The 17,148-nt window shown below is 44.6% G+C and overlaps 1 protein-coding gene across 4 annotated transcripts in view; it reads right to left on the reverse strand.

Moving 5' to 3' along the window:
- STK39 (serine/threonine kinase 39) overlaps positions 1 to 17,148 on the reverse strand; it is a 311,340-nt gene that overhangs the window by 208,261 nt on the left and 85,931 nt on the right. The window lies entirely within an intron of this gene.

Below are 17,148 nucleotides of genomic sequence, written 5' to 3' on the forward strand. Positions count from 1 at the left end.
CCCCCGTAGGCACAGTAGTGTCCAACCGGCGTGGGTGTCGCTTTGATTTTGCACAGCTTTGATTCAAACACAATGCCAGCCTTCTAGTGAGAGCTAACATGGGAAAATATGACATTAATTGAAATAGAGTGACTATTACATGACCTAAACAACACGAATAGAAGAATTATGTTAAGGTATCATCTTCTGTTTGCTGGTAATTTCAAGGTGTCCTTTCTGCCCCCAGATTTTCTTGGTGAGAGAGCAAAGACACAGACCAGGATAAGTGAAGGCTTTAGCAATTACAGAATCAGAGGCATGCCTCCTCCAACTGCAATCCAGACTTATTCCATGCAGATTACTCTTCCTAAAGCACAGTTCTGATCACAGCCCTCTCTGGTCAAACTCTCTCCCCACATGGCATCTGAAGAATAACAAGGCAGAATCCCCGGCCACAATTCATCCTGTATGTAGGAGCCAACAGTCTCCCAGTATTCTTTCCTTCTGATTGCAATGTTTACCCCATTATCACATCCTTGAGCACAGTGCTTTTCGCTTTTTTAACTGACCTAATCACTTGTTTCTCAATTTTACTTTTCTTTAATGTATAATTAAACCCAGCCTTTTCTACCAGTTTTACTGCTTGTTTTATTTCTGTTTGTAAATTAAATAGGAACAACTTTTCACTCTCCTGGAGGCTTGCCATCTTCAGGGTGTCATCAGACCTCCAGGCAATAAGAAGCAAGTCTGCAGGGGCAGGACGGTGGGGAGGCAAGGGCAGCACTGCCTCGTGCCTGCTGGGAACCCCTGAAACCAGGCAGGAGAGAGCGCAGGGCAGCACTGACTCAGAGGTGGCAGAGGGGATGCCTCAAGTCCTCCAGGAGGACGCGGCGCCTCCAGGTACCTGCAGAGCTCAGCAAACCCAGAGCAAGAAGCAGAGCCCAGAGCCCAGCGGGCCAAGGCAGGATGTGGCGAGACCTACACAGTGGCCGCCAACGTTCACCAGGCTGGTTTCCTTCTTGAAGGAATGTCACTTTACTCATAGGCGAAGTTTTCTCTCTACTCTAACAGTGGTGTGGGCATAACTAGTAAGAGGCCAAATAGTGACACACTTGGTGTGGGATACGTGGCACACCATGGGGTCCTGATCGTTCCCAGTGTGTCCCCATCAATGATCCCTGAAGCTACAGGGGAGAGGAGAGGCACCGAGGGAGGACACAGTGAGTAGCAAGGAACCACATTTCCACCCCGAGAAGGAACTTTGGAATCGAACAGGCCTGCGTGTGATGCCATTTACACTCCCCGCTCATCCACTTCACTTCCCTGAGCAACAGTTTCACAAGCTATAAAATGAGGGGCACAGAATGCACATAGTAGTTTCCTAATAATATTAAGGCCCTGGCAGCACACACTGGTGATCTGCTACCCAACATCCATACCCCGATCTCTACCAGCATCCTGATTCGGTGTGCCGGGCCCCAGGGGGATTAACTGTACAGATCTAAGGCAATCATGGTGGCTGATTCCTGGGCTGGTGAATGGTCTGAGGGTCTGCCCTAGTCCTGACCCATGGGACCCAAGAGGAATACGGTACAGACACTCGTGGGGATATTTTCTGCCTAACACAAGAACCACCCTACCAGGGTGGTTTCCTCCCCACTCCCCCTGCCTGTTAGGGACACTGTCACATGAGGATGTGATGCCGGGAGCAAAGGAGCCCGTGGGGACATGGGCTGCCTGACATGACTGAGGTGCAGAACAGAGAGTAGTAAAGAGCCCAAGACCTCTGTGATACCCTGGGCTCCTGCACCAACCCTGGAACAGTATACCCCAGACTGATGCTACGTGAGATTGTTAAACGTCCGTATTGCTTCATCCCCTGACGGTCAAGCCCTCTGGTATTTGTACCCAAAGGCTTTTTAATTTTTACAATCCCCTGTCTTTCCCCAGTCCAGCCATGTTTATTCATACTCCCTAACTGTTAACAGTTAACCACTGCATCAGAGGCCAAAGTCGATGCCATTCCCAAATGGGCTTGGTAAAAAGCAGCAAGAAAACGATTTGGCACACAGCGCAATTCTGGAGTTTTAAACAGTTCCAGTATTAAGCATGGCTTTTAATACCAGGGGCACAAATCAAAACAAATAAATGCACCAGCGTCTCAAGGGGGAAAAGAAAAAAACATACTACAAGAAGAGCCTAATTCACTTGTTTGCCAATAGTTCTGTTTGGGGCTACGCTTACATAAATGTTCCAAAAATGGAACAATAATACACTTCCAGGAAAATAGGAGAGAGAGGTATCTTCAACATTCTCGTCTAGGTCCTTGCTACTCAAAGTGGGGTCCATAGACCAGAAGCATGAGCATCACCTGGGAGCCTCTGAGAAACACAGAATCTTGGATCCCACCCCAGACCTAGTGAACAGAATCTGTACTATAGCAAGAGCCCCAGCTGATTCGATGCGCAGTGCAGCTGAAGAAGCGCTGCTCAAGGGCACCGTCTTCCTAGCAGGCACCACGGCACGATTCAGTATGACTGGAAGACCTCCAAGTACAGCCAGCTCCACGGCTTCCCTCCTTCACCTCTTTGGCGAAGAGAACCACAGCAGTAGAAAGAGAGTGGCTTGGAGAAAGTCGAGTGCACATTCATGTATTTTATGACAAGTAAGTACAAGGCCAACACTACAAACGAAAATCATGTCCTACACAGAACTGTCTGGCCCAGCGATGCTAATGTGTCACGCAGGACAAATTCACACACGTGGCACACCTCTGTGGGAATGCTCAGATTTGTACAAAATCTTTTTATGATACATTTCCATAAGTTAAAACCACAAAACTTATTAACAGTCCGTCCGTAAGAGCTGCTCACTGGAGGTGCCAGGGCATAGAAGAGCCGGGCTGCGGGTAAGCATCAGCCCCAGCACAGGTTATCTGTAACACTAAACCTCTCTCTCCCCCTCATGAAAGCTCTGAAATGCAGTTGTGTGAGGGTGATAGCATTATAATATTAAAGTGATAACACTGAATCCACTCAATTTTTAGGCAAGTCAATAAGAAATATGTCGGCACCTTATCTGCTATTAGTAATCAATTATTCACACACCGCCTCACTATGGGGGGGGGGTGGGGGACACCACCTGTCCTGCTCAGGAGGGAGGGACCCCAAGAGGGACCAGATAGAACCAAAGAGAGTTTTCTGAAAACCCTTGCTTTCTACCCAAACTTCTTTCCTTGAATCAGACTCCTGGTTTTCAATTCTATTTATTCCTTCTCGTAAGCAAGTGGTCTCAATGGCCTGGGCTGGTTCTACAGACTGCAGCCCCACCCACATGTGGCACGGTGTCCAAGGCGTTCAGGATCAGAAAACAAGATCTGCCGTATTTCCAGAGCCTGGGCCCTAGGGAGTCACTTCTAGCTGCTCTGCACAAGTCCACGTTTCCCATCTATTAATGAGGGAGAGGCAGTCCTGACCGTGTTTGAAACATCAGAGAATAATAATTTCACGGCCTTTTCTGATGGCAAAAGAAGAAATTAGAAGACATCTTTTTATTCCCTAAAGCTAGAGTTTCACCTTTCAAAGCACACACACAAAACAAACCCACAAAGAAGCAAACCTTCCCAGGGCTGGTATTTCATGTGGGCAGACTCTCGAAATTACCGTCAACAGGGTTCCTTCAGATGTGCTACATTTCTACTTATACAGCAAGAGCTCTTAGCACTTATCTGTACTTCGTCCATGGAGTCAACAACGATCCACAATGACACACACAAATTATATTAAAAATTCAACAGAGGTATTCTTGGTAAAAATTTGGAGGCTACGCAGGCTGCCAGTTCCTCAACCATTCTCACAATCAAGACAACACAGGCTTAAAAGAGACAAGAAGAAGAATAAGTGGTGGCTGGTGTCAATTCACATTTGGCTCACAGTTCTGCTGACTAATACAGCCAATTAGCCCCAGCGTGAAGGAGAACACTAGTTTAAGACAATGGCAAACTACCGATAATCTGCCCATCTATGTCAGAGTCGCTGAACCCTCCCCCAAAGCCCAAAGCAGGTGAACTTCCTGGGAGACATGAAGCCAGAGGCCACACCTGGCGGGGCAGCAGCAGAAGAAAGGGGGGCCAGGAAGGCTGGAGCAGTAAACCCAGACCAGGTGTGCTGCAGGTGCAGGCAAGAGCCAGCTTTCTCAAGTCTAAAGACAGACACAACCAAGAGCCCACTCGTGGTCAACTTTCTATCAACTATGATAATTACAGTGAGCAAAGGAAAGCCACAGATACTCCCCAAGTCACAAACTCATTCTCCCTGGCTCCCCAGTGGGAGTGGGAGGGATAGTTTTAAAGATGCTCTGGTGAAAGTAGCCACAGGACAGATGCTTGGCTTACGCTCTGCTCCATGCCCAAGATCACCCTCTGCTGTGAATGCTTTCACACAGGACTGAGAATGCCTTTAGTGAGTGAGGCTAATGAAGGGACACTGAAACACTCTGATGCAAGATAGATCCTCGGAAAACATCTTGTCAACCTGCCTTATTTTTCAGCTGAGAAACTGAACCCCGGGACCGCTGAGCTGTCAAAAGGCATAGCGTGGGCTTCCCTGGTGGCGCAGTGGTTGAGAGTCCGCCTGCCGATGCAGGGGACACGGGTTCGTGCCCCGGTCCGGGAAGATCCCACATGCCGCGGAGCGGCTAGGCCCGTGAGCCATGGCCGCTGAGCCTGAGCGTCCGGAGCCTGTGCTCCGCGAAGTGAGAGGCCCGCGTACGGCAAAAAAAAAAAAAAAAAAAGGCATAGCGTGAAGAAGCAGGTGGGGGAGGGGGCAGGGAGCCTAATGGCGAGGAAGTCAGCCGAGGATAAAAAGCGAAGTCTGGGGAGGTCTGGCGTGATCTGCTTTTATGACCTTCAGAATGACCTCCAACGAGGCCACAATCACTCAGCAGTCCTCAGTACCCTCATCTGTAAGACCAACTCTGCTGAACTGACAGCAGAGCGAGGGGAACACTAGGTAAGCATATCATACAGGGATCATCATTTCCGAAGCCAAAGGCGTGCTCTGCAGTCGCTGGGGGCTCCTGGCTGGCCATACCCACAAAGACTGGCACAAGCAACTCAGATCAAAGATTAGTGAGTCTAAACTTCCAATGCAATATTCATATACCTCCAGGTGGTCTTCTTCATACAAATCTCCACGCAACTAGCTCGACTATCAGAAGCTTCCAATAAACCAGAATGACCTATCTGTACACTTTTAAAGAGATGGTCCCTACGGGAGATGATTAAAATAGCACAATTCCAGTTGCCACAAGTATTTAAAGCAACAATTCACGTCATTTGCACAAAGTTTCAAGAAGGATTAGTCGGGGATAACGCAATCTTCGAAGATCTGCAGATTTTTAAATCTGTGATAAAGAAAACCTCATATTTAAAACTCCTAACACTGAGCAGAGTCACTAAAATATGAGGAACATACATTAAACTCTATTACTCAGTAGTCTTTTTTTTTTTCTTTTTTTTTTTTTTTTGCGGTACGCGGGCCTCTCACCATTGTGGCCTCTCTCGTTACGGAGCACAGGCTCCGGATGCGCAGGCTCAGCGGCCATGGCTCACGGGCCTAGCCGCTCCGCGGCATGTGGGTTCCTCCCGGACCGGGGCACGAACCCGTGTCCCCTGCATCGGCAAGCGGACTCTCAACCACTGCACCACCAGGGAAGCCCCGCTCAGTATTCTTTTAATTTAAATTTCCTACATAGTCACATGTTCTTTCATTCATTCGACCACTATTTCCTCAGCTCTTACTAAGTACCATTTCCATTCTAAACTCTAGCACCAGGAACAGAAACCCCTGCCTTCATGGAGCTGACTTTAAGTCGGGACAGGGGTGGGGAGGATAAAATTATGAAGCACAATAGACAGCAGTGGTTCTCAGACTTTAGTGTGCATCAGAATCATGAGAGGGCTTCTTAAAATATGGATTGCTGGACCCCACCTCCAGTTTCTGACTCAGCAGAAACTAGGGATGGAAGAGGACAAGAACTTGCATTTTTATCAAGCTCTTATGGTGATGCCAATACCGCTGATTTAGAATCACACCTTGAGAACCACTAATGTAGAATACATTAATGTGTACAATAAAGATAAAAAGATCAGGGGATGGAGAGTATGGGACAGAGGCACTGCAATTCACCACAGGATGCCATCCATGGAAGCCTCACGGATGGGACATGTGAGGTATCGAGTACAGCATTCCAGGTAGAGGGAACAAGCCATGCAAAGGACATGAGACAGGAGCATGAGTGGCAAGGAGGCCAGTTTGACTGGAGGAAAGTAAGGGAAAGGAAGGGCTAGGAAATGAGGTCAACAAGCTAAGGAGGAGCTAGATCTTGTAAGGCCCAGGAGGCCACCACTAGGACTTTGACTGAGGTGGAAAGGCATTACAAGGTTTTGAGTAAAGCCCTGATACAAGCTGGCTTATTTTAACAGCATCACTCTGGATGCCGTGTAAACAGCTGAGCACACAGGGACAAGGACAGAAGAGGACCTCTTAGGAGGCTACGGTAATAATCCAGGGAAGAGATGATGGTGGCTTGGACCAGGATGACTGCAGGGGAGGTGGTGAGGCGTGGTTCACAATAGCATTTGCTGACAAATTGGACAGGACATGGGGTATAAGAGAAGAAGGGTCAGGAACACTAGATTTCTGCCCTATTACATAGGATAGAGCTGCCATTAAAAGAAGCAGGGAAGACTGTGAGAAGGGCAGTTTGTTGGGGGGCATGGGGGTTACAGAGTTCTTCTGTACTGCAGTTATACAATTTTTAGAGCTGAAAGGAAACTGGAGAGCCTAAGAGCCTCACTTTATAGGTGATACATGGCCAGCAAAGAACTTGAGGGAGGGCACAGGGCAAGTTAGTGACCTGGGGGCTAGATAATCCTTGATGACTGTGTTCTCAAGTGTACTCTGTGAAATCAAGTGTTAAATTATATTACATAGAGTGTAAATACATGTTAAATCTATTTAAATTTCCTAAAAATCTCTGATCTACATATGATACATGCAGTAACTCATGAGACGTTATTGATCAAAAATGCCTAGTCCCAAATTACTCATATGTACAATACATATTTAAGATTTATCCCCAGGACAACATATTAAACTAGACCTAGAGTGGCTAACTTAAATTCCTCGGGTATATGCATTTCTCTCCACTTACAAATTTTTTAAATTAAATGTCATAGCAAATTGTTGATAGCTGTCTGTTTCACCTGAGCCGTAAACTCCAGGACAGCAGACACGAAGTCTCCATTGCTGACGACAGATCAGCTCAGAGACTGTGCCTGGAACATAGTAAATGTTCAATAAATATCTGTCAACTAACCACCCCAGAGGCATTGAACCCAAGCACCTAACGTTCACCTTTTCACCAGGGAAGGACCATTTTTGTTAGAACAATTGAAGGTTCTGGGAAACAAAAAGTCAACGAAAACAATAAAAATGAGCCAGCAAAGCACGGAGTTGAACTGCTCTGCTCTCAGTCTAAAAACTCTGGAGAGGGTGTGGAGAAAAAGGAACCCTCCTAGACTGCTGGTGGGAAGGTAAACTGGTGCAGCCACTAGGGAGAACAGTATGGAGGGTCCTTAAAAAACTAAAAATAGATCTACCCAAAGATCCTGCAATCCCACTTCTGGGCATACAGCCAAACAAAACCATAATTCAAAAAGATACATGCATCCCAATGTTCATTGTAGCGCTATATACGTAGCCAAGACGTGGAAGCAACCTAAGTGTCCATGGACAGATGAATGGATAGAGAAGATGTGTGTGTGTGTGTGTGTGTGTGTGTGTGTGTGTGTGTGTGTGTGTATTCACTGGACTCTTAGCCATAAAAAAGAATGAAATAATGCCATCTGCAGCAACACGGATGCACCTAGAGATTATCATATTAAGTGAAGTAAGCTAGACAAAGACAAATATCATGTGACATCACTTATACGTGGAATCTTGAAAAAATGATACAAATGAACTTATACAAAACAAAAGTAGGCCCGCAGACTTAGAAAACAAACTTATGGTGACCAAAGGGGAAAGGGGGTATGGGGAGGAATAAATTAGGAGTTTGGGATTAACATATACACACTGCTATATATAAAATATATAACCAACAAGGACCTCCTATCAATATTTTGTAATAACCTATAAGGGAAAAGAATCTGAAAAAAAAAAAAAACAGGTACATATGTATGGATAACTGAATCACTTTGTTGTACACCTGAAACTAACATGATATTGTATACCAACTAAGCTTCAATTAAAAAAAAAACTCTTGTTTTCCCCAGACCTCAGCAGCTTGTGGTAATACATGAAATTTAATTTAATAATGACAGTGCAGGCCATTAAAGACAGGAAGAAAGAAGGGAAGGGAGGAAGAGAGAGAAAGGGAGGAAAGGAAGGGGCAGGGGAGGGGAGAAGGGCGGACAGACGGAGAAGGGTCCTCCTGCACTCTTCCTTGAAGCTCAACCCTGTCCCCCTGCAGCTGAACGTGCACAGCTGAGGAAAGATTCCAGCAGGCATACAGAGCAAAGTGGTCCTCCCCCATTGAGTTCACTCAGTAAGATTTCCTTAGACTGCTGTTCAAACAACTGCTAGCAGCTGTTAAAGGATGGGAGGCTGCTGAAAATCTCCCCAAGTATTTCTCCCCGATGGTATACAAATGGAAAGGAAAACTAAGTTTCCAGAATTGATTGTATACGTGGTTCACACCAGAGGGTTCACCAAATGGTACCATTTGTCAAGATTCCGAAATTCAGGAAGCCACATTAATTTGTTGTCTTTATTTACTTAACCCCCCCCCCAAAAAAGGAATAAATGAGAATTTTGGCATAATTTGTTAAACCGTAATTCACATAACTATCAAACTTCCTGAAACTCAAAACATACTTTGGTTCACTACAAAGCAATTTATACCCTCCCCCAAGATGTTAAATTGCACTGTACTCTATTTTCTGAGTGTGCCCAATGTCTCTTAAATTCACGCTTCTGCTCCACGCTTCCTTGACTTAATTAATCATTTCATCGCCAGCTGGCTACGGCAGAGCTTGCCTAAAATCAGAGCTGAAACGTGTCTGTTAAAAAACTATTTCAGGCTTAATAAAATGGACATTTCACGTGGAATGATAATTCACTTATTATTATAATTGAAACTATATCCTGAATTGTTTAGATGCGTTAGTTGATGTAAATCTCATAACTTTCTGGAGACTGGTTTGGAGAAATTTACTAAATTGAATTATATTTAAAAAAAAATTATTTCAGCCTTAAAAGTATGCATTAGTGTATGTGCCTAAATATTTTAAATACTTTCACCTTCCTCTCTGTTAAGGTGATATATTCTTGCTTGTCTGAACTTTCAGCTGTGACTCACACGAGCACCCCTATCACTGATGGATGCATATGGGTGTAGAGCCCGGTGAGACCGCTCAGATCACATTGGCCAAAAGGTCGTGAACACCTGCCACGTGCCAGGCACTAATAGGGAGTGTTGAGATGAACACCATGGGGTTTCTACCGCTGGTAAGTTTTGATATACGGTCTGGAGGGAAAAGGGGGACGTAGAGACCCAATTTCACTATCATGTAATAGGCAATCTAGTTGGAATGTATTAAGGGCACTTTCAAGCCACCAGGGTAAGGTGCTTAATGCAGCGAGAACGGGGGTGGTAGAGGAAAGGATGGGAAGGGCTTTCTCAAGGAAAGAACACCTTGAACTGAATCGGGAAGGAGAAGAAGTGAGCCAGGTAGAGAAGGGGGATCACAAAGAAGTAAAGAGAAAGCAGTGGCGGACGAGACTGGAAAAACAGTCAGGGCCTTCATATGCCACATTAGGGAACCAGGGCTTTATTCCATCAGCAAGTTTTAAATTTTAGGCCAGGTAATCAGATGGTGAGATTTGCATTGCAGATTCTTTACTCCGGTGATACTGAGGAAATTGATGGAAAGAAGAAAGAAAGAGGGAGAGCAAAATGATATGGCAGGCGGTCACACGAGGTGCCTTCAACCTAACTTTCCCGGCCGCCTCCCGGTGATCTTAGGACACCTTGCATAATTAAAGGGCACGACCCCATTTCAATACAAAAGCAACACGAGCTCACTAATTCTAAAATGGAATGTGTGTTAGCTCCTTTAACCCTCTGGTATTTTCACGTTGCACAGATGTGGAAACTGAAGCGCAGGGAAGTTGAATAACTTGGCTACAGGGCCAGGATTGGACTCACAGCAGTCAGGTGTCAGAGCCCATGCTCTAGACCAAAGCACCCTTAAATATGGCCACATCATCCTTTCCTGATCCGATGCCTCATGGGCTTCAGAGCTCTCTTATACTAATCAGAGGCTGCCTCCGGTGCACCTAGGGAGCCCAAACCACCTTGCTTGAAGCAGCAGCCTCTCTTCCCTATAACATGAGAAATATTCCTTTCCTCCCCCCATCCAATACACTTTACCAAAGCCAAAGAACACAGAAGGAACACAAAAGAACCCAGCAGCTCTGGGTATAAAAACTCCACCACCTTGCACTTTCCTCTGGCTCCTTGAGAATAATATCTGAATACTGGAAGCAAGTTAAGTCTAGCTGCAAGTTTTCCTGGCAGAAATTTTAGTCATAGAGTTTTCAGTATTCAAGAAACTGACTAAAGCTGAAAATGCATTTGAAGGCTGACTAAGGAAAAAATCTCCCTCCCAGAAAACAGAGATGCTACCCAAAGTCACACCAATGTGCCTTAGACAGTGAAAAACCTAGAGCATAAGCTGATATGTATGGGCTCAGATACACTGAGATAGATGTGATGATAACTTTCTAAATTTCTAGGCTGCCATAGTTAGCTAGAACCAGATTTGATTTCTGTCGTGAAAAACTAGGAATGGGAAATTCACAATTCACTCACATACACACACCTAAAAGGCAAAAGTAAGTGAAAATGAGCATCAGATCTACCTTACATAATGCAGTTGTATGTTTCTGGAAAGTTCTTCAGAAATCAATCGTTTTGAAATTAACATTTTTAGAGTAGATTAAGAGTGTTCACTATTTTTTAAAAATCCTAAGATAAATATATTTGTAGTGACCACCCCAAAGAGACCTGTTTTATATGAATGTTTTAAAATAGCATCTCTCATAATTCTGGACAAACAGCCTTAGACACTTGCCAGACAAAGCACTAAGCTCGTCCTGACAGTTTATGACAGAGCATCATATTGGAAAAGAAAATGCTAGGCCGTGGGAAAAGCATGCCATTCAAATAGCCACTCCTTCTATCATATTGTAGCAAAATCTGTTACACTTACCAAGGCATCTGCTCCAAGTTTATTATCAGGAGGTCACACACACACACACACACACACACACACACACACACACACACAGGTTTTCTGAGCACAGATCTAGTAAGAAGTAAAGCATTTTCTTTTAAACCCTGAGTAGGCAATCCTCGGATTTTAATTCACTACATTTAACCTGAAGTTTTTTAGTCTGAAAAGAGTGTGGTGTCACTACCACGCTTAATCCTGCACCAGATGATGCCTAAGATGATGGCTTCTCCCATCCCCTAAAACCTTACCCGTGATGCTGTGAGCAAGGAGGGAAAAGGTGCTAAATATCTTCCCTGGTCCCAAACAGAATCGATCTGCAGAGATGGAGAAGCGCTAGTGATTGCTATTGGTCTTCCACCAAAAACTGAGATCACTCAAATCCAGATTTAGGGTTGTCTTCCCAGAAAACCCACAGACGTGGCATCACAGGCTCTGGAGCCAAACTGCCCAAAGCTGAAGCCTGACTCCACCACTTACTCTACGTGTGACCTGGGCCACTTACTTCCCTTCTCCGTATCTTACCTTCTAGCGTGTGAGGTAGGCATAATAAGAGCACCTCCCTATGGGGCTGCAGTGAGGCTGAATGAGTCACGCTGCACTCAGCACATGGAACCAGGCCTGGCACACAGGAAACACTCGATACACGTTAGGTACTGATTTTACAGCCACACTCAATAAAAATATATATAATACCCATGGAATTGGAGCTGCTGAAAATAGAACCAAGCATACCAGCGTTATTCACCACACTTGTTGGCTGTATAATAAGGCAAGAGTTTCTAGTGGTCTGAACCTGGCCCCTTAATGTTCCCTTTTCTAATAAAAAGTTCCGAAAAAGAGAATACACGTACGCGCGCACGCACACGCACATATATGTGTGTGTGCGTATATGTACATATAGAGTGAGTGATTTTAATAAAAAATGTTATGTTTTCTATTAGAATAGCAAGAAAATTCTTTTTAAAAGAATACTCGTATTAATACTCTCAAGGTAAACAAACATTACATTCAAAGAAATAAATGCAAAGTTCTCCCCAGTTTAACTCGTATTTCAAAAAACAGAGCCTAGATAGCATAAAGATGTGAAAGGAAGAGAATACAAATAATCTGAGTAAAAGCAGCGGATTATTTGTCCAAATATAACAGCAACAAAGAGATGGTCTAGCTCTGCTGTTGCTGTGAGTCTCTGCTTTCAACTCTCCCACCCTCCTCCCCTACTTCACCCACCCAAGATGCCAGCAAAAGACCTGAGGACTCCTGGTCCGAGTTTTTCAGGCAGTGACCCACTGCCTGACTAAGAAAGTCAAACTCCTGTAACACGGGGAGAGCAGCAGCATCCAGCTCTTCCAAGAAATCATTACAAATGTTTTTGTTTCTTTTTAATGCAATAATCTTATTTTAGAGCTAAAACCACACAAAAAATTTAAATACTGTATAAACTCAATGTTATGCTCAGGTTAGAGGACATGGAGAACATTCACTGTGAATTCTAGAAAAGCTATAATGGCTCCAGAGATGTATCAACAGAAAGTGGAAACTTACACGCCTGATAGCCGACCATTACTCACCCGGAAATGAGGCTTCCGGGTAACGTCATTACACAAGCATGAAGTCGCACACACAAAAAGGACACCAAGGAAAGCCCGGAATGGCTGTCTATAAAGTACTCACCATGTGCCAGGCACTGTCCTAAGCACCACAGACACTGACACATTTAATCCTCATGACAACCCAAGCGGTGGCTTCCTGCACGGGCGCTTCCGAACCCAGGAGCCAAACATTGCACCCACCAGCTGGTTCCACTCAACACCACCACCCAGGGTGAGGAAAAAACCCACAGACCTGAGAGGGAGAGAAAAAGTCGGGAAATCTTACCTCGGGGGATCCCAACTGAGAAAAAAGAAAAGCACAATGTGCTCCTGAAGGTCCAGAGAAGGAGCTCGGGTCGGTAATCTGACAAGAATAATGGGATGAGGGCTTCCCTGGGGGCGCAGCGGTTGAGAGTCCACCTGCCGATGCAGGGGACACGGGTTCGTGCCCCGGTCCGGGAAGATCCCACATGCCGCGGAGCGGCTGGGCCCGTGCTCCGCAACAAGAGAGGCCACAACGGTGAAAGGCCGGTGTACCACAAAAAAAAAAAAAAAAAAAAGGAAAAAAAGAATAATGGAACGGAGTGACTGGCAGAGTAGCAGGTGGTAGAATAAGCCAGGGGCTGACCTGCCTCTGAATTTCAAAGGCAGTTCACTGCTGTTTTGACCCTTTTAGTCAGAAATGATCATTTCATCACAAAACAGAGAAAATTAGCTGTACTTTTTTATCAGCTTAGAGCAAGATTAATGACAAGTTAGCTTCCAAGTTCCATAATTAATAAGCATCCCCTTTTTATAACGCATAAAGCTCCTCAGAGCTGAACCTCCTGCAAGACAAATTTGAGGTACATATGACCTCCAGGCAGTGCGAGAGGGGGTTGGTGCGATCCTGTCAGTTGGAGTAACAGTAGTAGCGGTAGTTAACAGTAGAAAGAGTAGCGGTAATAGGATTAGCAGTAGCAGCTGCTGCTATTTTCTGTGTATCTATAATGTGCCAGCCACTGTTATAAGACTGCTAGATGTGAAGAGCCTCATTTGATTTCACAAAAAAAGATGAAGTGGGTTATACCTGTATCTCCCTTTAAGGAAACTGAGTCTTTAGGACGTTGAGTCACCTGACCAAGGTCCCAGAGCTTGAGTGGTAACCAGGGAATTTCAACCAAGCCAGTTGATCTCAGAGATTATCTTCTTAACAGCTAGACTATCTGATGCTGGACGGTTTGAAACTTTCAGTTGTTTACTTGAAGTCTTTTCTTCATAATGTCCCTAGCCTGTGGGATAAAGGCCACTCTCTAGAGGAAGGACAAGATACGCATACATAAGGCACTAACTTAGATGACTCAAGAACAAAAGTCGGCATCAATAATGATAAGAGCCTCCAAAGCAGGGAGGGGAAAGAGAGGTGAATCAAGAATTGGCCAAAGACTGATGAGGACCAAAGCCAGGTGATGGGTACCAGAGGATTCCTCCTACTCTTCTCTACTTTGGGCTACGTTTGATAACTTCCACAATAAAAGGTTTAACAATGGCTCTGACTTATTGCGAGTTCATTAAGTTTGTTGAGTCATTTCTTTTCATTTGCTTTACTAGGTCATACTTCCACATGGTTCAAAATTCAAAATGTTATAAAAGGTCTATACTCAGCAGTCCACCCCTGCTCCCACTGCCATTATCCTTCTAACGTTTCTTCACATAAATACATATATTCTTATTTCTCCCCACTTCTTTCACAAAAGGTGGCATATTATATACATTGTATTTCACCTTGTTGTGTTCACTTAACCACGTAGCCTGGTGATTTTTTTTCATGTCAGTGTACAGAGAACTTTTCATTCTCCATTGGTAGGTCTTCCACAGTGAAGATACACCATATACCATATTTAACTGGGACACCTCCGTCGCTATCATGATAAATAAGCTTAGACTGTCTTTTCCTGTCTATTGCCATTTTGGGGGTCACACTAAGCATTTCTCACATTCATTTACTTCATGCAACAACAGTAAGCAAGGGTGGATCCAGGCTTCATGGGACATAAAACTTATACAATTTGGAAGATCCTCTGTAAAACAGAGAATATAAAATTATGAGTAAAAAAAATAGGTATAAATGTGTGTATTTCTTTAAAATTAAAAATTCAGGGACTTCTCTGGTGGTCCAGTGGGTAAGACTCCGCATTCCCAATGCAGGGGGCCCGGGTTCCATCCCTGGTTGGGACACTAGATCCCGCACTCATGCCACAACTAAGAAGTCCACATGCCACAGCTAAAGATCCCACATGCTGCAACTAAGACCCGGCGTAGCCTAAATAAATATATATATATATTTTTTTTAATTTAAAAAATTCATTACCAATTCACTGGAGTGTTTTTTTTAAATAAATTTATTTATTTTATTTATTTATTTTTGGCTGCTTTGGTTCTTCGTTGCTGTGCGCGGATTTCTCTAGTTGCGGTGAGCAGGGGCTACTCTTTGGTGCAGTATGTGGGCTTCTCATTGCAGTGGCTTCTACTGTTGCGGAGCACGGGCTCTAGGCACGTGGGCTTCAGCAGTTGTGGCAAGGGGGCTCAGTAGTTGTGGCTCGCGGGCTCTAGAGCATAGGCTCAGTAGTTGTGGCACACGGGCTTAGCTGCTCTGCGGCATGCGGGATCTTCCCAGGCCGGGGTTCGAACCCGTGTCCCCTGCATTGGCAGGCGGATTCTTAACCACTGCGCCACCAGGGAAGCCTTTCACTGGAGTTTTAAAGATTAAGGTCCTTTCTTCTAGGATCTTTTTAGACAATTTAATAAAAATGCCTGTATAGAAATACCTCCCGACTGCAAACTGGCATCTCCTCTCTACCTAGAACACTCAGTAACTCCCAAAAGCACATTGCACTTACAGGGGTCTGAATCCTATGATTCAATAGCTGCACAGGAAATCCACGTCTTCCTGAATGATAGGCATTATCATCACCATCTCACAGATGGGGAAACTGAGGCTTAGAGATGCAATAACTTGCCCCATGTTGCACAGTGGGTAGTAAATTGGGCCTGTTTGATTCCAAAGCCTTTGTGCTTAACTGACACAACAAGTGCCTCCCCAGCGGTCTCGAACTTGACTGAATTTATCTTTTCAAAGGGGAGGACTATTACAAGATAACACTTCCATTATTAGGTCCCTAGGGAAGAAACATTTGATCTGAAACAAATTCTCAGTTTCCCTTTTGTATTTTCAAGACACCTTGTCTCTTCTTTAAAAAATAACTCAATAAGGGTCCCCGTAAGTGTACCTAACTAAATACAGAGCCTACGGTCAGCATCACGCTCGCCATCCAGGCCAGGGCATCATCACCTGACTGGTCCTCTGGTACCGAGAGAGGGGCAAATAATGAAACAAAGAGATGACTCAAGGCTTATCCTTTGTGTTGAGGGTGGGTTTGTTTTCTGCTGAACTCTCACATTTCTAATAATAACCCCAGATCCTCAGATTTGTCTAGAAACAAGAGTGGGACGAAGAAATGCCATCAACTTTGCTCTAATAACTAGACATGTAAAGACCCTAAACCTATGCTAGAAGGTAGGACTCTTCCACTCCAACTCAAATAGAAGCAGGTTAGGCTGATTCAGCATCTTCAGCATTTCGTCAACAACGCAAGCTAGATGGATGATCTTCACACCAAGGATGTTGGGAGGACGTGCTGCTGGTGATATTTAATGCCCGGAAGCCAGAAGGCTGAACACCCTGCGATGACAGGGACAGTCCCGTACGGAGAAGGACTGTTCAGCCAAACATGCCCAAAGCAATGATGGCTGAGAGGATGCTGAGACAGACCTTCCCAGACCGGGCGTAACACAAGAGTTGGTATGAACATGGCTACATTGTGAACCAGGCCTTTCAGGCTATTCTAGGAGCATTGACAAAATGAGAGGTTCTGCACATAGAAGGCTCCCGCCTGAGGCTCTCACTCATTTGACCTGTACTGCCTTGCCATGCCTATCAACTGTCAAGAATCACCATGAAGGGTCAAATTTAAGAGCAAAATAAGCCCTAGATTTTAAGAGTTCACAATTCTTTCAGCTACCTCTTGAGAAATAAAAGGTTTAAAATTAATGTGTACAATGGTTTTAAACTTTCAAACTCAACCAAAAACTCTCAAAAGTGCTTCTTACAGTTATATAAATATCACCATTACTCAATCTGGAAGGTAGAAAATATAAAAAAATTAAAAGTAAAATTGT

This window comes from Stenella coeruleoalba (assembly GCF_951394435.1).
Source record: "Stenella coeruleoalba genome assembly, chromosome: 6".
NCBI lineage: Eukaryota > Metazoa > Chordata > Mammalia > Artiodactyla > Delphinidae > Stenella > Stenella coeruleoalba.